The sequence below is a fragment of the Xenopus laevis genome, chromosome 1L (assembly GCF_017654675.1).
Source record: "Xenopus laevis strain J_2021 chromosome 1L, Xenopus_laevis_v10.1, whole genome shotgun sequence".
Taxonomy (NCBI): domain Eukaryota; kingdom Metazoa; phylum Chordata; class Amphibia; order Anura; family Pipidae; genus Xenopus; species Xenopus laevis.
Genome location: NC_054371.1, coordinates 46,411,372 through 46,434,225, shown reverse-complemented (window position 1 = coordinate 46,434,225; position 22,854 = coordinate 46,411,372). Strand labels below are relative to the sequence as shown.

The following is a 22,854-nucleotide window of genomic DNA, read 5'->3' as shown; positions in this document are numbered from 1 at the left end:
CTAGCCTATTGGGTTTATTTAATGTTTATGTGATTTTATAGTAGTCTTAAGGTATGAAGAATCAAACTACGGAAAGCTCCCTTATCCCAAAAACCCCAGGTCCCGAGTATTCTGGCAAAATGGGTAGAGCCCCTGCAACACTAGTAACACATTGGGGTATATTTATCAAAATGTATACCATTTCACCCATTTATCAATGGGTGAAAATGAAATTTCATCCTTTGCTCAAAAAATACCCCTTTCAAAATCCCATAGAAATGAATGGAGAGAGGCGGAATTTCACTTTAGAGGACTATGGTGATCGCTAACTTTACTTTTTGATAAATATATCCCATAGTTGGAGGTTTGCAAGGTCCATGAACATCATGACATGCACTTGCACATGCAGCGACTTTGGTCCAAGCCACCCAGTTGCACAAAGAAACACTTTCCCCATTAATCTTTGTGGGATTGCATACAAACAGATTTCCATGTGACCTACAAGATTCAGCCATGCAGGATCCATCAATGCTTCAAAATGACAAACAAAGCCCCATTCCAGCATTAGACGAAAACTATTTACAACCTTGATAAGAGTGTCAGCTGGTGTTTTTGTTGGACACTTTGTTGGCAGCAGAGTGGAAAACTTTGATGTGCATAATAACTGGGCCATATAGCTTTCCGAAATGTAACATTTTAAAGAGAAATTCATAGTACCTGCTTGCGGAATAATTGAAATTTAAAAATAAAATAAAAACTGTATTTGCAAATTGACAAGCCCCAAATCGTACAGTTTTTACATATTGACAGAATCAGAGTGCCACACATGACAAGCTATATACAAATATGCAGACTGGTCAGCCAATGTGGCTGTTTCACAGTGGACCCTAAAATTATAGTTAAGAAATGACAAAATACAATTGCATTTGATTGCTTGGAATAAAATAACCATTGTCGCCGATGATCAACATTGTGCCTAAATCCAAAGTGTAAAAGAAAAATTCCAAAGTGTTAAAATGGATGCAAAGTGTAATATGTTTTGCCCACAGAATAGAATTCCAGAACAAGTGCTGGCCTCAGTGGTTGTGTAAGCGTGCAATTTATTTGGTGCAAATTAGTACCGTGTGTAGGAGTAATGCACAAAGGGAGACATTAATTCCAGAGCTCTCATGTGCCCAGGCACTCTACATGTTGTGCCTTATCCAGCAAACCAGATACAACTGGCATTTTGAGCACATTCTTATTAAACAGTTCAATCTCCAGTTGCGTATTTAGAATGAAAGGTGTATGGGATGGCAGCCAGCACATAGCAGAGCAAGGTTACCTCCTGTTGCTCTTGTTAATATTTTCCTTTAGGAATGAAACCATGCTCTGTGTGTGTAATCTCTTATCAGAGAGATTCTTCTCCCATCTCATCATCTTTCCAGATGCCAGTCTAAAGAAATAATGCTTCAGCCAATGCACTCGGGCTGTTAGTGTGGCACTGTTAGCTCTATAAAGGGCACAGAGAAAGCCAGAATTCTCACACATTTCACTATATTGTCATTACAAGTAGGAAGTCAAAGTGGAAAGCAAGGTGGTTACAAGGCTAAAAAAAGAAGGCATCCTAAATGAGGCCTGGCGTCTCCTGTCTTATGAAAAGACTCCAGAGCGTAATGCTACATGTGCCTGGGATAGCTCAAGTGTTTAGTGATATTAGGTATCACCATACACTAGGGAAGGTATTTACAGAAGACTGATGGTGAGACGGAAGGCGGAACCCGTGTGAAAGTGGCAATGACCTGTTACAAATTAATCTCCTAATATTTTAAGGGGTAATTTACCTTCAAATTGAATAGTTTTTGGTCTGCAGATTTCGATAGTTAAGCATTATCTGGTTACTAGGGTACCACATATAGGACAGGACCAAAAAGCTGTCACCTTTCATTAGGTTTAGTAGCCCAAAGCTACCAATAGGACATTTGCTACATGCACAGGTGAAAAGAAAAAGCTACTGTACATGGATTGGTTGCTATGGGTTACTGATGTAAACTTTTAAACATTATCCCATAAATGGCAATTTAACGTTTTAGGTCCAAACACATTCCAAAAGCTGTACCTATTTAGCTAAGGTGCACAGCCCTATGACTTCCACTAAAATCAACAAGGAGACATTTCAAGCACAATGCTGATAAAAACACCTGGGATTATGTTGTTTGCCATAGCCGCTGAATTGCCAACCTGTACTCCTTCAGCTAGTTAACAGGAAAGTTGAGTGGCAATCCAACAAGAGCTGGAAGGCCCCAGGTTCTGCTTTGGGAATGCACCCCAAATGTCTATGCCCGTGTTTCAGGACACCACCATGCAGACACTTTTGTATAGCCCATGTTTGCTATGTGTATATTCCCTTTGGGTGAGGTGCACTGTCAGTTCCTACTCAGGACACTCACAAACACCACTCTCAGCACTGGCACAGGAAATTGTGCTATTTAGGTTAGTTTATTTTCACGCTGCAGTTGACAAGCAACACATTAAGGCTGTCCTTTTATTATCTGTAAAGAAAGACACACAGGGTATACCAATGGCAGAAACACAATGCACCATGAATATTAAATAACAGGTAATTAAACCTGAAACTGACGGCCCAGAAGGCAGGTAATCACACACCTGTCGGTAAAATAAACAACCAACTTGTCTAGAAATGGTTTTAAAAGATGACAGCTGTCAAACATTTCCCCTCCAGCTGCTGTTCAACTGGAACTCTCAGCAATCGTCCAAAAACAGCTGGGAGAACTGGTGTTTTCAGTCGCACTGCAGCTGGAGATTCTGGGAGTTTAGCAGCAGTAGATGAAGGTTCTGGGAGTTGAAGTTTAGCAACAGTTACTGAGCCAAAATAAATGTGTCACATCATTTGGACATTTCTGAACAAAACAAACATTCATGGTGCCGGGGCTTAGCACTAAGCAGAACTTGGCAAACTCATATGCAGACACACGCTGCGGTAATAAATAACCCAGATTCCCGTCTGCTGCTTCTCTGCACAAGAGAGATAGAGACAAGTGGATAAACCTCCCACCCTCAAGAGCAATTGGATTCGGCCACTTACCGAGCAGGTGCAGTTGTCTGAGCGCTTGGGGCGAGTGCACTGCAGCTAGGAGGGAGGTGAGTTTGGATGAAGACGCAGCACAAGGTTTCTGTCAGCTCTGTGAGTTGTTTCGCCTTTGGGCAAATCCAAGTGGCTGTGGAGCAGGAAGAGAGACACACGGGCAGCGTTAGAGGAGGAATTGCAGCTGCTACTGTGCAGTGAGCATGTGAGCTATTTCCAGCAGGAGACGCCGGTCTGCCTCAGCCTGAGACCTCCCATCAGTGCTTTCTAGGGGGCTACCTATCCTGCCGGGCAGCTCTGTGAGGGATGTCACCTTGCCTGTGTTACACTATACACATACACTGCCCCCAGTCACACATTATACAGACAAGTAGGAGTTGCAAACCTCTATATGTAAATATGTGGGGGGAGTCACCTGGGAAGCCCTATCCACACAAACACATTGTTATGATCACAGGGCACCTCCAGGTATCAAAATTAAAACAAGTACCATTTGTACCTGGATAGCCTGTGATTATTAACCCATATCATTCACTCAATGACTTAGAGAAGTGGTGTCTTTTTGTTTCCCAGTAGCCAAAAATCACCCACATAACTATCAGCCAGGCTTTAAAGGGGTTGTTTGCCTTTCAATTAACTTTAAGTATGATGCACAGAGTGATATTCTGACACAATTTGTAATTGGTTTTCATTTTTTATTATTTGTGGTTATTTAGCTTTTTATTAGGCAGCTCTCCAGTTTGCAATTTCAGCTGGTTGCTAGGGTCCAAATTACCTTAGCGACCATGGATTGATTTGAATATGAATAGGAGTGGGCCTGAATAGAAAGTTGAGTAAAGAGTAAAAAGGTGAGTAAAGAGTAAAAAGGCAAATAATTCAAAAACTATAAAAAAAGAAAATATGAAGGCCAATTGAAATGTTGCTTAGAATTATCCGTTCTAGAACATACATACATAGGGAAACTGCTTGATCCGATCAGGGCTGAGCACTTGTTGGCCCCACTGACCCAATGGAAACAATGGGCACTCTTTCCTGGCTTCCACAAGGTAGAAGTAAAATTAGGGGTAGGAAGAGGTATTCGTTGGATCTAAGGGGCTTGGTAGTGCGCAGTGGTGTAACTAGATATTACTGGGCCCCACAGCAAATTATTTTTCAGGCCCCCAAAATGTTTAGAGGTTGACTTGTTTCTCCAATATTTATTGAAATTGTATATGAATTAGGGCCTCATGGGGCCCCTATACCTCCTGGGCCCCCCTGCAGCCGCAGGGTCTGCTTCCTCTATAGTTACGCCCCTGTTGTGGTTGCCTATATCAGATTCTTCAAAGTAAATTCTCTATTAAGCGTAATACATTCAACAGCATGTTGATCAATAACTAACACTCCTTCAGACAATGATATGGACAGGCAGATCTCATTGGCCAAGGAATGCATTGAGCCATGAATATAGTCCTCAGCTGAAGCCTCCTCTTGGGTTATTTGATCTTTCCATAGGCTCAAGGGCCTAATGGACAGATTAGCCCAATAGGGAGCACCACTTGGGTGGACAGATTATTCAAATACATATCTTTCAGCATAGGATCAGCCTAATTTACTCAAGGTTTTTCTCATTTTAACCTCTACAAATAATATCAGTTTAGAATGTGTAACGGTATTTTATAGCAGAAAAATGAATGAGAACAATGGCATGGGGGTGCTGGGGTATATTTCTCCCAATGAGTGACTTTCATATGCATGTACCAATCTCCTCCTACAGTCCAGACTCATAGTGGCAGATCACTTGGCATCTGCGCAGATTGACCATAGTATGTCTGTGTGTTTGTGGCCAGGAAAGTAGATTGCTAGCCCTGCTAGGTTAGTTATAGATTTCAATGATTAAACACTCTCTGTAAATCACTGCTTAAAATGTTATTTGCTGTCCTTTTCATGTTACAGAAGTGCGGGGGACAGATATGGCCAAGTGCCATTATCAGGTTAAATTATGCGAGTGGCCTTTTCCCTTCATTGTTTCAGCGAAACTCACCGACCTGATTTGAAAAAAGCTTCCTCTATTTATGCTCTTTGTGCCTGCACAATATGAGGGTTCCTGCTAGCAAAGTATGCCGAATATTTGGCCTCAACAACAAGGAAAAGTAATGCAGATATGCAAATCAGATTAAGAAGATGAAATACACAGCATGTTTCTGCAGGCTTGTTCTCTTATTTAGAGAAAGAAAATACAGGAAAGCAAAAAACAAAGGAAAAAAACACTCGATGTAGTGGAAAGAACATGCACTTATATGTGTACTACACAGGTACAATATGCTAAAACTCTTCAGTATATTATGAAACCACTTATCTAATGACTTCATATTCTACTAAAGAGTTTGAGCAATAACAAATGTGGTTGACTTTCCTAAGGATAAGTTCGTACTTGGAGCTTTATTTCAGTACTTAAATGGAATTAGCTAATAACATAATTAACAACTAGTACAGTACCTGTACTATCTGTGGGTCTACAATAGTTGTTGACCACCTGGCCACAATCCATTCCTACAGTATGCGAGCTATGACTACAATTATGCATAATGGAAGCTGGAACTGGCCTAACTAGGATGTAATGGTTCTTGAATGGTGTACGGGTTGGGCCTAATGGAAGTTGCTTGGAAGCCATCTTGAATTCATGGTAGTAGGGTTTAGCCACTTTTTGGATGCCGAAATTTCTCAATGTCAATATTTTTTCATTTTAGTATCTAAAGGGGGCCATACATACAGAGATCTGCTCGTTTGATGAGCTTGAGGTGGGCGATATAGGGTTGATCCAATTGTGGGCCCTACAGTCCAACAATTGGATCGCAACGAAGAGAATACGGGTGGTCGGACTCAGGAGAGCATCAACAAATGAATGCGGTCTTAGAAACATATATCGATTGAGGGAAGCCTGTCGGAGGGCCCCATACACTGCCCAATAAGCTGTTAACTCAATCTGTCGGCAGTTTATAACGGCCCATGTATGTGGAGCTTAAGTGCACCTTTATAAGATCACCTTACTTTAACTTGCATAACTTGTTGCTATTTTGACACTCTATGAATTTTGTTTAAAGAAGAGATATAGACCAGTATGGTCCAACTGAATTGAGCTTAAGTTGAAATTGTTTTCCATTAGTAGCATAACAGTGCAGCCAAAGAGTCATTTTAGACTTAATCCACCTGTTTTGTTCATTAGAGCAATTGTGGAGGGAAAAGAAGGGTTTAAATCAGATTTGCCACCCGGATAAAACCCTGTATAATGAGCTCCTTGTCAGCAGTAGAAGTAGAGTGGAGAGCATTCAACAGAGCTCTTCATTTCGATTTAAACTAAAGCTAGCCATAAACACTGACAATTCGGTCCCTCAAGCACAAATTGACAGTTTGGCCAGTGTATAGGGCCCATTGAGAGGCCTGCCAGACCAAAGATCGGGTAGATATCAATCTGTAGGTACTGCTGTACCATCCCTAGGGCCACCCAGCATGTGGGTGACAAAATCAAGGCCAACTCCACTTGTTTGAATTAAAATTAAAAAAAAGATTTCACTTCCCTTTGTAAGTAAAAAAAAAAGATAGACACTTGGGATGTTTGTATTAGAAACCAATGTGTCTTCAAGGCAAGGCCTATTATTTGGCTTCTGTAGATTGATCTGGTTATTGCGTTAACTCCTGGAAGTCCTATACTGTATGTTGTGGTTTGCTCACTATTGTGTTTCAAGACCTATTCTTCTTTGCAAGGAATTGTTTAACATTCCCAGTTAATTGTGCTAGCCTGCTTCATGGGGAAATGTCATACTTTACATTCTTGAGGAAGTGTTTGCAAAAACTGACAGCTCCTTGTTTTGTTTTTGTCGGCCATTCTTGGCTTGCCGCTCGATTCTGCATGTTATGAATACACCAAAACAACGAGGCTCCTATTACTAATGACATAATGCTGTTTCCATTTTGGATCTAAATTTTTGTCTTGCCGACTATTTTTGACCAATGGTAACTGGACGCTCATACTGCCTGTCATATGTCATTAGAAACCAAGGCCTATGAGGTCACAAGATATTCTTGTACCTTTTAAAAAAACTCGAATTTTTTGAGATTTATTTAAGTCCAATGCTGCAAAAAGCCGAATCTGAAAATCTGCCATCTGAGACCAGCCGAGGTTGTGTATAAGTCAATGGTAGAGGACCCTATTTTGAAGTTTCTGTGGTCTTCGCTGGAATTAACCTGAAAAGCAGACCATTTCAGCCAAAATCCGAAAAATTTGGGCTTTTCAGAAAAAAAGGTATGATTCAGGTTTTCGATCGTTTTTATCGAGTTTTTACCAGAAACGATTAAATTGAGCTTTTTTAATAATATATACGGTAAAATCAGGTATTGGAGTTTGGTTGTGGTTTTTTTATTTAAATAATGAGATAAATTCTGATTTTAGTAAATAACCCCCTAGTAGTTTTATGTTGTATTAACTGGAAATCCATTTATATTATAATTTATAAATAAGAAAACAATTGTGTTAAATTTATATTTTCTAGTGGGCATTCTATTACTTCCAGCACCCCAAAAAGTTTTCATAGGGAGTTGTACTGAGAGAGTTAGTTCCCCGGCAGCTGGAATGCCTAAAGATGCCAGTTTTCACTTTACATAAACCCCTGTTATTATTACTACACAGGGACAGCTGCAGGGACAAGTCTTATAATAGATTTATAAGCAACAGTGGCTTCAGAAAAAGGACTCCCTACTTGTAAACCACCACCAGTTAATATTACTTGGCCAAATAAATATCAAAATACCAATTTTAAAGGTAACATTTCTACATCTGATTTACTTTCGAACACATGAGCTATGTAAAAAATTCTTTGTGGCTGGGCCTTCTGTAAATCAACCAGTTGTGGCAGTTGGAAATATCTGTAGCACACATCTATTCAGACATCTCTGGTATTTTAGTGATCTATTACATGAGCTACCATTTTTGTGCAACTCTTTTTCAAGTTATTTTTTTCTACTGTAGTTTATCGTATTTACAAAATACAGGTATAGCATATATTATTTTATCTACATAATCTTATGTAGATCAGAGACATGTTAGCTTATTTATTAAATGAGGGACAAGGTGCAAAGTGCAGAAGAGCACTGTAACATTATAGAGCCCAAAGCAATATGTTTCCCGAAGGTGCCAGAATGGGGACCCTTGTGTTAATTGAGCAAAATAAACTTTACTTACACTATACAAATTATTTACATTTTCAGTCAGGGAATTCACAATCACAGCAAGCAGGCATGTGTAATTTTGTGGACACTGCTATTAAGGCATGTTTTGTACCCCAAAATCTCAAGTAATAGAATAGGCGAACTTATTCCTATTCACAGGCTGCACAATTATAAACCACGAGGGAGAATATGAGGAGTGTAGTGACATCTAGGAAATGTTGAATGGAGGTGATATTGATTGCCAATTGAGCAAACTTTTATTATTCAGCTTTTTATGTGTAGTTGACAGGTTACCTTTACAGGGCACCAGTCACACCTTTTTATTTTACCTGACCAAAGGTGCACTCCGGTTGTGATAAAATATCCCACGGTGTGAGCTGCCATGTTGCGTAGTTTACATGTGCATGATAAGCGAGTCTCTCAAGCTGATGTCATGCACATAATGATTGGTTTGTGGCCCTCGCTCATTATTCGCATGCGTGTGACTCAACATGACCACCTGAGCGCTACCTGGGGCAATTTTTCTAAAAAAATTACTATTTTATCCCCCAACCTATGGCTGGTAAAAAAAAAAAGGGTGACCGTGCCCTTCAAGTACATGGATGCCATGTGCACGAAAGCATTGAGCTCTGCATTGTTTCAGGGTTGCAGGGTGCAGAGCACACACTGTACAAACAATTACCCTAGGCTCAGCTAGTCAATTTATTGGCCATAAGGAGCACACATTTGCCCTCTTTGTGGTTTGCACAAAATTGGTAAGTTCTGTGCATACACCCATTTATTGTACAGTGCTGACTATTGTTAGCGCACTTTATAAAAATATCCCTGTAATAATAATAATAATAATAATTATTATTGTTATTATTATAACAACGCCTGCCAGCATAAAAGTATTTGGTCTTATCAGAATGCAATTTGTTTCTACTGTAACTAGGAGTAGTTTTAAAGGGTGCCACTTGCTTTCTCCTGGATGAAAGAGGAGCTCAGCTACTCTATATAAGGACTGAGAGTGTGATTAACTTTTTGAATTTATATTTATTTTTTCAACCTGAAAGAATGTCTCTTTTCTAGTTACAAAGTAAATATGTCAACAACCTGAAATCTGGTGCTCTGTGCCGACCTAGTCCTGATATCCCAAAAAATATGTGTTTTATTAAGAAAAAAGCACAGTTTTAAAGATTCTGGGGATGTCACAGTAGTAAGTTTCCTACATATACAGGTATGGGACCTGTTATCCAGAATGCTCAGGACCTGGGGTTTTATGGATAATGGATCTTTTCTTAATTTGGATCTTCATACCTTAAGTCTACTAGAAAATCATGTAAACATTAAATAAACCCAATAGGCTGCTTTTGTCTCCAGTATGGATTAATTATATTGTAGCTTTATTTGAGTACAAGGTACTGCTTTATTATTACAGAGAACATTTTTTAATAATTTGGATAAAATGGAGTCTAGAAGAGCCGGTCTTTCCGTAATTTGGATCTTTCTGGATAACGGGTTTGCGGATAACAGATCTCATACCTGTACAAGCAGTAACACAAAACATCTATATGCATTACATTTTTACCATCTCTCTTTATTTTTATATGTAGTTCAATTAATTTCAAGGTAATATCTTATTAAACTGTACTTGGGGGTTAGTTACTCTCAAATAATTTGTGTTTTTTTTATATAAAATCTGAATTTTTAGTGGGAAAAAAACCCACAAATTTTTTAGCATTTATTATACCCCGAGGATAGAAAAAGTCCAAATCCGAAAATCAGGCATCTCAGCCTGCCGAGTTTACATATAAGTCAACGGGAGAAGTCCCAAAGATTTTTTGATCTACACTGGGTTTAGTGCAATAATCCGAAGATTTAGTTGTTTTCAGGCAAAAATCTGAAAAAATCTTGAGTTTTCAGGTGGAAAATTCAAAAAATTTGTACGATTCCTTTTTTTCGCGTTTTCTTCAAATTGTTTTTTCCCACAAACAAAATTTTTAGAAAGTGTATTAATAAATAAGGAAAAAAAAAACCCATGCGGATTATAAATTAAATAAATAAATTCGGACTCTTATGGGCCTCTTAGAGTCATCATTCACAACAGAAATTAGTAGTGGTTCTACTTGTTTTACCAAATGTCAAACGTTTTGTTTACATATAAAACGTGACTGCTGCTTAATATCTAACTAACAATGTAATCATTGACTTGGTTAATGCTGCAGAAATGCTAGCTATGTGAAACTTGAAACATTGAGCCCGAATATCTTTGTCCAGTATAGACAGATATTTTTGGATCAACAGTAATTCAGTTATTTAGATAGTAGAAGCATTTGGGAATCTCCTGTTCACATAACAGTACTAAAGAAACAGAATGCAGATTTGCATAGTAGAATAACATCATTCCTACTTGAGAGATCCACTTGAGAGATATTAAGTTTAGGATCTATTAGGGCCGCATTCCTATATTGAAGTGGATCAAAATTTAGCATCTCACGCCAACAGAATCACATCTTAAAAAGTCTCACCCCCCCCCAAGTAATGTCAAAATGAGATTTGATAAAACAATGCATATAAATACTTTATATATACATATTAAAGAGGATCTATGGTCAAAATATTTACTAGGCTTTGGGAAATGATTATAATGCTATTTGTAATTGCAATGCATTTTTTTAACGGTTTTGATGCTCTAATAGCCGTACCTTGCCTGTCTTTCCCCCACAATCTGCTCAGTTCACTTGTACAGAAAACCTTCACAGCCAGCGTCCATCACTTCTGCCTGACTCGCCTACCAACCAATGAAAAAACAGTAGGCGGTTTTCTCATTTTTTATCCCCACTACACTGTTCCCTAATCAGTGCTCACTGGAATGTTAGGATGGGCACCTGTAACAGATGCTGGTAATCTTCAGGACTGTGGAATGAATGATAGATATATATAATAGATGTGCTGTACCTGGGATTAAACAGAGCAGCACCCTCTCCTAAGCCTTAGAACTTTGAGCTAATTGCTTCCTGCTTTTTCTGACGGTGCCCATCCTGGTATCCAGCTATTGGGAACTACAATTATATATATATATATATATATATATATATATATATATATATATATATATATATATATATATATATATATATATATATATATAGACAAATACAAGATTCCTCTGCACTCAACCCATTATCAATATATTTAAGACAGAGACATTTTGTGCATACTGCTACTGAAAAATGCCTTATCCTTTAAACAAAACAGGGATTGTTTGTCCATATATTGCAATATATTTAAGCTGGCCAACTGACGTAGTTGGCCAGCTTAAATATATTGCAATATATGGACAAACAATCCCTGTTTTGTTTAAAGGGTAAGGCATTTTTCAGTAGCAGTATGCACAAAATGTCTCTGTCTTAAATATATTGATAATGGGTTGAGTGCAGAGGAATCTTGTATTTGTCTATATGTATTTTGTGGTCACACCCTCATTGCACCCCCGCCTAATGATTTTAAAAACTAGTGGTGAGCACAACTTTCCCTTGTTTTATATATATATATATATATATATAGCAAAGGAGCCAGCATATATCTTACATTTTAAATTATACAACTTCTGTTAATTGATGAACAACATATTTTGGCTCTGATTTCAATATACAGTACATTTCTCTTGGTCTGCATTAGAAGATTCTGAGTATAATAGTCTTTTCCCATACGATTTGGCTGATACATTAGATAGCTTTAAGAAGGGGTTGGATGGCTTTTTAGCAAGTGAGGGAATACAGGGTTATGGGAGATAGCTCATAGTACAAGTTGATCCAGGGACTAGTCCAATTGCCATTTTGGAGTCAGGAAGGATTTTTTTCCCCGTCTGAGCAGGCCCGGATTTGTGGAAAGGCCACCAAGGCCCGAGCCTAGGGCGGCAGGATTTTAGGGGGTGGCTTGATGTCCAACCATACCCACATTGGTTCAGAAACACTGGGAATGTACCAGAGATACAATAGTTTTTAAATTTTACAGTGTGCCAGCCCCCATTTTCCTGAATAAAAGGGACGGAATGGGGGCGATGAACGTCAGTGGGCCTAGGAGTGCCCTCTACTGTATGTAAATCCAGCCCTGCCTCTGAGGCAAATTGGAGAGGCTTTAATCTAGCAGTTAGGCAGGTTAAAATAGAGTTAAAAGGTTGAACTTGTTGGACATGTGTCTTTTTTTTCAACCTAACTTACTATGTTACTATGAAGTAAATATATATGTGTATACATGTAAGGACCCAAGTGGTTAATAGCCTCTGTGGCTTTAAATCCCTACTACTTCAACACCATCCTTACTGGGCAGAAGCCCATGGGGGTTATGTAAAAAATGGCAGTAAGTTTGCCCTGGAGCAGTTACCACAGCAACCAATCAGCAGGTAGAATTTACTGGTCACCTGCTTAAAAGCAAAATTGTATTGGTTGCTATGGGTTACTTGTACTGGGCAAACTTAGTGCCTTTTATTACATATGGGGGCATCTTATTTCTCTAATTAGCATGCACATATTATTGGTTATTAGCAGGTAGAAGTCACAAGTTACTCCAATGGATATAATTAAAGTGTGGTGAAACCTTTATAGGATCTGGAATGCTTGGGCCCTGGGGTAGTTTGGATAATGTGGTCTTTCTATACCATTCTATACCATTTTACCATTAGTGCTAGAGCACTAAGAGGTGAAAAGCTATAGATTAATAACATAGTTTAATGTTTGCTCTGTTTCTGTTTTCTCTACATTATGCCATTTTTGTTTAGTATTCACCATTACTATTTAATATTTTATAAGGGAAACAAAAACACTAAACCTAAAAAACAATATCTGTTACCTAAGCTTGCATTTTCATTCAATGTTGAGTTTTGATCTTACTTAAGATACTAAAGAAAAATGCCAGTATGAACAAGCCCTTGATTTTTGCATTCCTATAGCTTCATAAGGGCATATTAAATGTAAAAAGCCCACATCTTGCATTCAGTGAACAAACATATAATTATTGATAATAGCTTATGCCTCACCTACTGGTTCAGATGTAATCATAATGGTTATTGTTAGAACGTGACTCATCAGGTACCTCATTGGATCAGAGCCATGATATAACTGCTTACTGGCATATTCCAGATATATAGGGATATACTATTCCAGCCTAACTGTAAAAATAAAGATGCAATGGCAAATCTCATTCCCTATCATACCTCTCAATTGTTAGGCAGCAAAGTACCAAATGAGAAATAACACAAACTATAGATTTTTTTTAGATTAAACCAATGGGCACACACTCTATTCATTGTTCCCATGAATAAGGGCTTATACTGGCTCTTACAATTTAGATTAGCTACTTGTGGGATAGAAAAGTTGGCTGGCTTTATTTTGTTCAAGCAACAGGACTTTCAGAAGGTTTTGGAGCCTTTGCAGTGTCATACTGTTTTCTGTATTTCTTCAATTGATCTACCTTAACAATGGAACTAATATGTGTGTCTTCATTGCCTAGTATGTGTGTAACATTGGCCATAAGAAGGTTTAAACACCCTATACATTGCTTCCCCGCTTGTTGCCCCAAACATCAGTAATTTTCCAATTTAAAATATTTCCAATGTTTCTGTTGGCAGATCCTAGCATTCTAATCCTTTCCATCTCAAGGTCACATTTCCTCTCTTTCTCAATGTCACATCTGACCTTCTCTGATGCTAAATGGCTAAAAACTGTCACTCTCCTTCTCAAAGCACAACCTAACCATTGATCAGCATTCTAACCATCGATCAACATTTATATTAAAGTAAAACTGTCATTGTGCCATCATGCCTGTTTTGAGAACCTTTAGTATTTCAGGGCAGCATTCAATTCTGTGCAGTGTTCCGATGCATAAAAAATATTTTTTAGATAAAATGATATGCTGTGCTGTACTGTACTGTGCTTGAATTGTAGCTCTGCTGCATAACTCCATTGAGGCAATAGAGAATGAAAAGTTTGATAAAAAAAAAATAAAATGAGATTTCTTTAGTTTTTTTCTTTTTTGACTTAATATCATTCATAAAAGTCAAAGTGAAGTCATCAAGAGTTGATGTAAATGATAAACAATAACCACAATTTGCTCCATAGTATCACTATAAAATAATAATAATAAGCAGACCTAGGACCTTATTGTATGAACCAGTTGCAAATAAAGAATCAAAGCTTCATGATTTTTTGACAACAATACAAAGATTAGCACCTCCCTGTGGCAAACTAAAAGGCACTAACGTGTTACTGCCATGTAAGAGGCAGCAGTGGGTTGTGGGTATCATTACCTGCAGTTCTTTCAAAAGTGCGTCTGTAGTTCTGTACATAATAGCTGATTGAGGTAGGCATTAAGTACAATGATTACTTGCACTCTAGAGAGCTGTACTTTGAGCTAGATACACCAACAAAAGCACAAGTATAGAGTATAGCGCACTCATACCCACAATCTAGTACAGTAAAGTGCAAAATTGCATTTTCTGCTACCTACAACAGATGTTATTATTTCAATCTTCCCTGCAAACATGGTGCCCTCTTGGGCAGGGCCAGAACTAGGAGTAGGCAGAAAAGGTACGTGCCTAGGGTGCAACAAAGTGGGGGCACCGAGCATATACCTCTTCTTTCGCCTACTCCTGGTCTGGACCCTTGTTTCTCCACTCTGCCAGGCTTGCTCTTGTGCCACACAGTCGTGCTTTAATGCAACAAGTCTAAATACCTTGCATTAATAGACTTAGTAAGACCAAATGGGCCAATATGGAGCCATGTATTGACAAAGGTATTAAATATTTTCTCCCCCCCGTTTATTTTTTGTGCTGTAACTGGAATGACTGGAACCATAAGCTGTCAAGCATCCCATGGGCTAACTTGTATATAATTGAAAAAATCAGTAGGCACACTTACAGGAACAGTGCAAAGTGGTGCAAAGCTAAATTTAGCCATTCAAAAGTCCTTAGATTCAACAACTTTGTTTGCGCCTGAGGAAGGCAGTTACTCCCCTGAAATATATACACCAGCAGAGAAAATGACCCATACCTGTGCCATTAGCCTTAGTAAATGTTCTTTTTGTTACATTCTGCTTGTAATGCATTTCTGCTATTCACATTGGCCAACAATAGAAAACTCTTACCAAGGAAATGCATGAATAAAAAATCTCAAGGGTGGGAAATGCAAGCTTCCTCTTTCTCACAATGATAGGCAACAGAGATTCACCTTTAAAAACTTTCATTCTTTGACCTAGATTCTTTTTAAAGAAAAGTAATCATCCTTTAAATACTTGCTGTATTTTAATTAGGCCGCACAGAATATACAGTGACGGTGACTGGGATCCCTGGATAAAAGCTTTTTCCAACGGCTTCAAGAAAACTGTGAGGCCACTTGAGTATGCTTGTAGAAGGAGTGTCTAAAGCTAGGGGAATTTCCTCCATTTAATTGTCAAGTTAATGTAAGTAAAAGTCAATAAATGCATTCAGTTATTGCCAAATAAGCTTTAAAGGGTGGTTTAATTTTGTGCTGAGCTCGTTTGCTCTGTAACTTCTCATAAAAAATTAAAGATATACACTTTAAATATAGTACACGCATAGTATCGATGTTACTGTCCCACATTTGCAATGTAGTGTTGTTTTTTTCTTTGTTCAGTAATAAAAATGACAAATAATGGCAACCTTGCTCCAGACATTGGGTTTATTATAAAGTGTATTTGTAGGTCCCTTTTCCCAGTTGCTTATCTTGAAGAATATACGTGCTCTCAGAGTTTTTTTAACTGGTTTAGGAAGTAAAGTGGCAATTGCCATCCACTACCAGAAATGGATAGTCCCATATAATAAGGGTGGGTATTGTCACTCGGTATCATCATAAAGTGCCTTACTGTTCAGCTGCTTGGGAACTCCAGGGGGTGGGACTGGCAGACTTTTGAAACAGAACTCATACTTAATAAGTTGGTAGTACTGTACCCATCTTCACCCCTCTAGATTTTGCATATTTATCTATAAAGATGTTGTTGCATAACAGAATTAATTTATAAGGGAACATCACCAGGGCTGAAGATTTAATTGTTATTTATGTCAAAAATGCAGCCATCTGTTCTTTGACAGAAATCTTCTTTGATTGTGTGTGCTGTAACCACTTACATTGTCAAAAACTGTTTCTTAAGGTGGATGGTGGGTTGGAGCAGATACATCTTTGTTGATCTTAAAGGGTTTTGAATAGGTCTAGGGCAGCCTTAGGAAAAAATATAAACCATTTATTTTGGGCACAACCGTATGTATTTATAATATAGTAGCAGTATAATGGCCTAAGTTGCTCAGGAGTGAATTAAATATGATATACAGGTATGGGATCGGTTATCCAGAAAGAGACAACTTATGGGATGTCTCCCATAGATTCCAAAGTACAAAACCATGGCAAACAATAATGATGCATTTGCAGTATAAATTAATCAGAAGCTATAATGATCTAATATATCTATAGGTCAATTCTCCATGTGAATTTAATACCCCAGAAATGTCTAATTCTGTCACTAGTTTAGAGCCACGGAGACATTTAAAGTTTACAGACCAGCTCACTGCAAAACTACCTCGTGTCCAGTGGGGTTAATATATTTTATTCCTCACTTTGTCAGTCTGATAGTACATCCAAAGACTGACAGTGCTTTGGCTCTGTCAAGCACATTTTACCATGGAAATGTATTTCAAGTGGACTCTCAGGCTCAAAAACACCACAGGAATGTTCAGCTTTGCCCCTCTGTCTAGGATTCAAGAGAATTTCCCACAAAAGCAAAGAATTCTTCTTGGCACTTTCAAAATCTCTTTTATGCATGCTTCAGGGACTGGTCTTTCTACATCAGCCCCAACGTATAAATCAACCAAACCAAAATATGAATTATTCCTATATTTCCTTATCTATGATACCTACAGAGTTCAAGCCTGAATGACACTATTGCAAAAGCTTATTGCACAGTATGAAAGCGCGCCATTTATCAATGATTTATTTCCTGAGTACAATGATATTAGTGTAAATTCAGGTAACCAACTAAAGTGGATATCCAATTATGGCTTTTCTATAGCTTACATTTTCCATGCATTAGTTTAAGATGCTAAGCATAGCTAATAAGGTATGCAAGTAGCATAAGCCCATGACTTCTATATCCTGATTGTCAACTTCACTTAATCAAGGACAATAAATGACCTCTGTAATTATCATTAAAGACTCAGCCTGTACACCCGATTTCTTATTATTATGCAACATCTACATACTATTATGAATAACCAAACTGAGGGTTTTATAATTTTATAAATTAATAATAAACATTTTATCTGATTTATATGAATATATAATTTGTCCTAGTATAAGATATAATTTATAGATAGTGTGGAGCTGTAGCCAAAGTCAGTGGGAATGCGAGTGGAACCAGCTAGCAGTTCCCTTCCTGAAACATGGCTGATAAAAAAAATAAAGTATATTAAATATATTGTATCTATTTATCCAACATCTACAAATATATCTTTTTGTTGGCAACAAATTTTCAGTTTTATACAAGAAAAGTATTCACTCTATATTTCTGCAGAATTGCATTTTAAAGGGTCGTTCACCTTTAAGATAATTTTTAGAATATTATAGCATTGCCAGTTTTAAGGAACTGGTCTTCATTATTTATTTCTTTATAGTTTTGATTTCTTCTGACTCTTTCCAGTTTTCACACAGATGTTCTCTAAGCCTACAAATGTATTGTTATTGCTACTTTTTATTACTCATCTTACTACTGAGGCCCTCTCCTATTCATAGTTCAGTCTATTATTCAAATCCATATACGGTTGCTAGGGTAATCTGAACCCTAACGACCAGATTGCTAAAATTGCATTGGAGAGCTGCTGAATAAATAGCTAAATTACTAAAAAAAATGCAAATTGTCTTAAAATATAACTCTCTGCATCATACTAAATGTTAGCTCAAAGGTAAGCAACCCCGTTAACCATTTATTTGACTGACTGCATAGCTTATCTGTTAAATGCTACATAAACCTGTGCCCTATAGCCCAGTTTCAAATTGAATGTCTGCCCTATGGCTACACATTAGCTTATTTATATACACAAGGAGAACACACAGTTTTTCCTAGTGCCTGCTACATCTCATTATATTTATATATTTATATAAAAAAAAACTGGAAACAATTGAGTACAATAAAAAATCTGATGGACCTACATAACTTCATTTTTTATGCTAGAGAGAAATGACACTGTAATTGCTCTTTTTTTATTTGAACGGTCTCTGTGTTTTTCTTTATGAGTGCACTTATTCTTTATAAAGCTATTGTTAACTAAAAGCTTGTATACACATTCTACAAACTAACAACTCAGCTGTAGCACATATTCCCCCAATCCTAATGTCTGGGAAATGCCAGAGATATAAAAGAGAATTTATTCATACTTACTGTAATTCTCAGCATTAACAATCGGGGGTAGTCCCCTGCCCCGCCCCCAGACCAGAGGGAACCTCCCCAAGCAAAACTTTAAAAGAGGACTGGAAGATCTAAATCACATCAATGTACCAAGTTTCAGTAAACCTGATGTAAGGGTGGGGGCCATGCTGATATGGTTAGTAGCCAGAAAAGGAGAATTACAGTAAGTATGAAAAAATTCTCTCTTTTCCTGGCCACAACATATCAGCATTAACAATCGGCTTACAAAACTATAAGGCCCTCGGGTGGGAAGAATTACTCAAGTCACTGGGATTCAAAATGATTTATTTAAGAAACAAAGGCCAAATGGGGTCCTGCCGCGAACTCATGACTGTCTGAAGAACCAACATCCAAACAATAGTGCTTAATGAATGTCTGGGCTGATGACCATGAAGCCACCTCACAAATGTTGGAAGGAGATACACCCGCTACAGCTGCCCAGGAGGTTGCCACAGCCCGAGTGGAATGTGCCCTCAAACCTGATGGGCTAGCTTTGTATGCTTTGGAGATACCTAGTATGATCCATCTAGCAATCATCGAAACTGACGCTGCTTGACCTTTGCGACTGTCCCCTGGCAAAACGAAGAGTCTATCCGACTTCCTGAAAGGTTTGGAAACAAAATATCTCTTCAAAGATCTAACAGGATCAATACATAGTCTTTCTGGAGAATCCAGGGACTCAGTCGGGAAAATAGGCAATTCCACCTCCTTTTTTAAGTGAAAAGGAGATACCACCTTAGGGACAAAGGATTGAACAGGTTTCTAAATTACTTTGTCGTGAAGGAAAGAAATTCTGTCAGCACTACTGGACAAGGCTTGCAGTTCCCCTACTCTACTTGCTGATGCAATAGCGATAAGGAACACAGTTTTGAGAGTAAGAAGCCAAAAGGAGATCTGATCTAGTGGCTTGAAGGGGGAAGCTGCTAAGGCTTTCAAAACCAAAGGAAGGCTCCAGGGTATCCCTTGGGCTCTCTTTGGAGGACAAATTTTAAGGGCTGTCATAAAAAATCTTCGGCCAATTGTGGCCTGAAAGAGCCGATAAGGCAGAGATGTGTACCTTGAGAAATCTGAACTGTAGACCTTTTTCCAGGCCCTCTTGGATAAAGCCGAGCACCTGGGTCAAGCATATTTCTTGATCATGAATTCCCTTTGGCTTCTTCCATAAACCGAATCTGTCCCAAATTCGGAAGCAAGATGTAGAGGTAGAGGACTTTCTTGCCTTCATCAAGGTTGATACCACCGACTGGGACAATCCTAAATCCTCTAATCTCTGGTGCTCAACAGCCAAGCCTGAAGAACAAGGGAGGTCGGGTTGGGATGAAGCAGAGGTCCCGGGATAGAAGATCTACTTTCCTGGGGAGAGGCCATGGTGCAGCCACTGCTAACTTGAGTAGGAGAGGAAACCATGACCTGAAGGCCAATATGGAGCCACCAGGATCAGGGTCACTCTGTCCTGCATCATCTTCCTGAGCACTCGGAAGATAAGTGGATCGGAGGGAAGACATAAACCAGGTGGAATGTCCATTGATGAAGAAAGGCATCCGTCGCCATGGCTGACTGACAGAAGGTCCTTGAAAAGAAATTTTGGAGTTTGGTATTCCCTTGTGAAGCCATCAGATCTACCTCTGGCAACCCCCACCTGGACACCAGGCTCTGAAAGACTTCTGGATGTAGGGACCACTCCTGTCTCGACATGACAGTCTGCTCAAGAAGTCCGCTTTCTGATTGAGTTTGCCTGGGAGATATGTTGCTGTCAGTGATGCTAGATTGGCTTCTGCCCATAGAAGGAATGGCTGCACCTCTTCCATAAGGACTCTGCTCCCAGACCCTCCTTGTTTGCCAATGTAGGAGACTGCTGAAGTGTTGTCAGTCACCAGCTTTACTGATAAACCCCTGAGGTGAGGTCCCAGAGCCTTCAGGGCCTGCTTTGCCGCTCTGATCTCTAAGATATTGGAGACGACCACCAAACTTTTCTTGCGTGTGGACCCAAATGAGCCCCCCAGCCTGAAGCCGAGGTGTCTGTGGTTACTGTTTGGTAGTCGATCTGAGCTAAGGGGAAACCGATCTACAAATTCCTCTTCGCACCACCAAAGAAGAGATCCTTTGAAAGGGCATGAGAGACTGATAGGTTGATCCCAATCTTCCCTCCATCTGTCCCACTGCTGCAGAAACATCCATTGCGTCTCTTTCAAGTGTGCTCTGTCCCATCTCACCATCGGAATGGAAGACGTCATCACTCCTAAGAGCAACATTACCTCCCTGGCCGTAGCCGTCTGCCTGGGAAGGAATGAAGAGGCTAGAGTGGAAATTGCCTGAATCTTTTGTGGAGGCAGAGACACTGTTCCCTGAACAGTCTGGAACCAAGCCCCCAGATAGACCAGGGACTGAGAGGGGATTAACTGACTCTTCTCCCTGTTGATAAGCCAACCGTGTGCCTCTAGGCACTCCACTGCCCTGTACCAATGCTTGATTAACAAGTCTGGGTCTCTTGCTGTTATCAGGACATCGTCCAAGTAATACCAAATTGCCATTCCCTCCTTCCTGAGTTCCACCACTAAGGCAATCAGGATCTTGGAGAAGGTCCTTGGGGCAGTGGAGAGTACGAAAGGAAGGCACCTGTATTGTATATGCCTTCCTACCACTGTGCAGAAAACGCTGGTGTGCGCATGCCACCGGCACATGCAAGTATTCGTCCCTCAAATCCATTGAGAGAAGCCAATCTCCAGGCTGAATTGCTGTGATGATGGTGAAAATGGACTCCATCTTGAATTTTCTTACCACTAGTCAACAGTTTACCTCCTTGAGGTCCAGTACCGGTTTTACTAGAAACAGGATTGAGTAAACACCTGTGCCCTGTTGATTCGGGGAAACGGGAATATTCGCTTCCTGCTTCAACAGCTGTTGAATATGATACAATATTACTTGTTTCTTCTCTGGATTTCTGGGTAACATGGACTTGACAAAAACATCCTTTAGAGGAAGGAAGGGAAATTCTAGGTGGTACCCCTTCAGCAAAATATTCAGCACCTAATGATCTGAAAAGGAGGATTTCCAGGCAGGAAAAAACTTTGCCAATCTTCCTCCTACCCTTTCTTCTTGTTCTGACGGATAGTTAGGAGGATTTTTTGGGGTACTGTGAAGACCTAGACTTGCTTCCTCTAGGAAAGCCTGAGTGGCCTCCTCTCCAAGAAAAGGATCTGAAGGGCTCTCTAGCACCTCTGGAGCTCTGTTGCTGGAACCTTGATTTCCCTGAGCCTTGAAAAATATTGCACTTAAAAGGGACAAATTTTGACTTTTTCTTGTCCTGAGGTAGAAACTGTCTCTTTCCTCCTGAGGCACTCGAAATCACCTCATCCAACTTAGTACCAAACAGACGGAGCCCCTTGAAAAGCAGGGTACAGAGACTAATTTTGTAGGAAAAATCTGCTGACCAGGATCTAAGCCATAATGCTCTTCGAACAGAGACCGAAAGGACCATGGATCGAGCCGCAAACCTAGTGAGATCTAAAGATCCTTCACATATGTAAGCAGCTGCTAGCTTAAGTTCTGCTAGACTGGAGGATACATCCTTACGATCTGCTCCTTCCTTGACTGCCTTATAAATGCTGTCTATCCACATGGATAAGGCCTTTGCAAATGAAATAAGGGCAATAGCTGGCTTACAAGCTGCACCCACCAAACAGGAAGCTCTGATTCAACCCTCTTATCCATAGGGTCTTTTAAGGCTGACACATCATCGATAGGAAGTGTAGTCTTTTTGGCCAACTGAATCACTGCTGGGTCTACAGCTGGTGGCGATACCCAAGCTTTTGTATCCTCCTCAAGAAAAGGATAAAGTTTGGTAAATCTAGTGGCTGGTGAAGCCAAGGATGCTTTCCTTGCTGCCTTTTGCCATTCTGCCTTTATAAGATCAGACACCTCTTGAAACAGAGAAAAACATTGTTGTTTCTTGATTGGTGTAGGTAAGACCTTGAGGGATCTGGGTACCTCTGATTCCTCCTCCACTCCTAAGTTGAGTCTAACCGCCTTGATAAGAGGATTTACTAGACCAATATCAAAAGCATCCGATTGTATCTCCACCTCTTCATCGGATTCTGAAAGAAGATTTAGATCCTGCTGATGCTCTTGAACTTCTT

At 39.3% G+C, this 22,854-nt stretch overlaps 1 protein-coding gene across 9 annotated transcripts in view; it reads right to left on the bottom strand.

Annotated features, from left to right (window-relative positions):
* LOC108698663 (sorbin and SH3 domain-containing protein 2) overlaps positions 1 to 22,854 on the bottom strand; it is a 164,802-nt gene that overhangs the window by 131,451 nt on the left and 10,497 nt on the right. For all 9 annotated transcript variants that reach the window (XM_041589050.1, XM_041589046.1, XM_041589047.1 and 6 more), the window contains exon 2: positions 3,065 to 3,197. The gene's annotated coding sequence lies outside the window, so the exon portion shown is untranslated. The remainder of the gene's footprint in view (positions 1 to 3,064; positions 3,198 to 22,854) is intronic.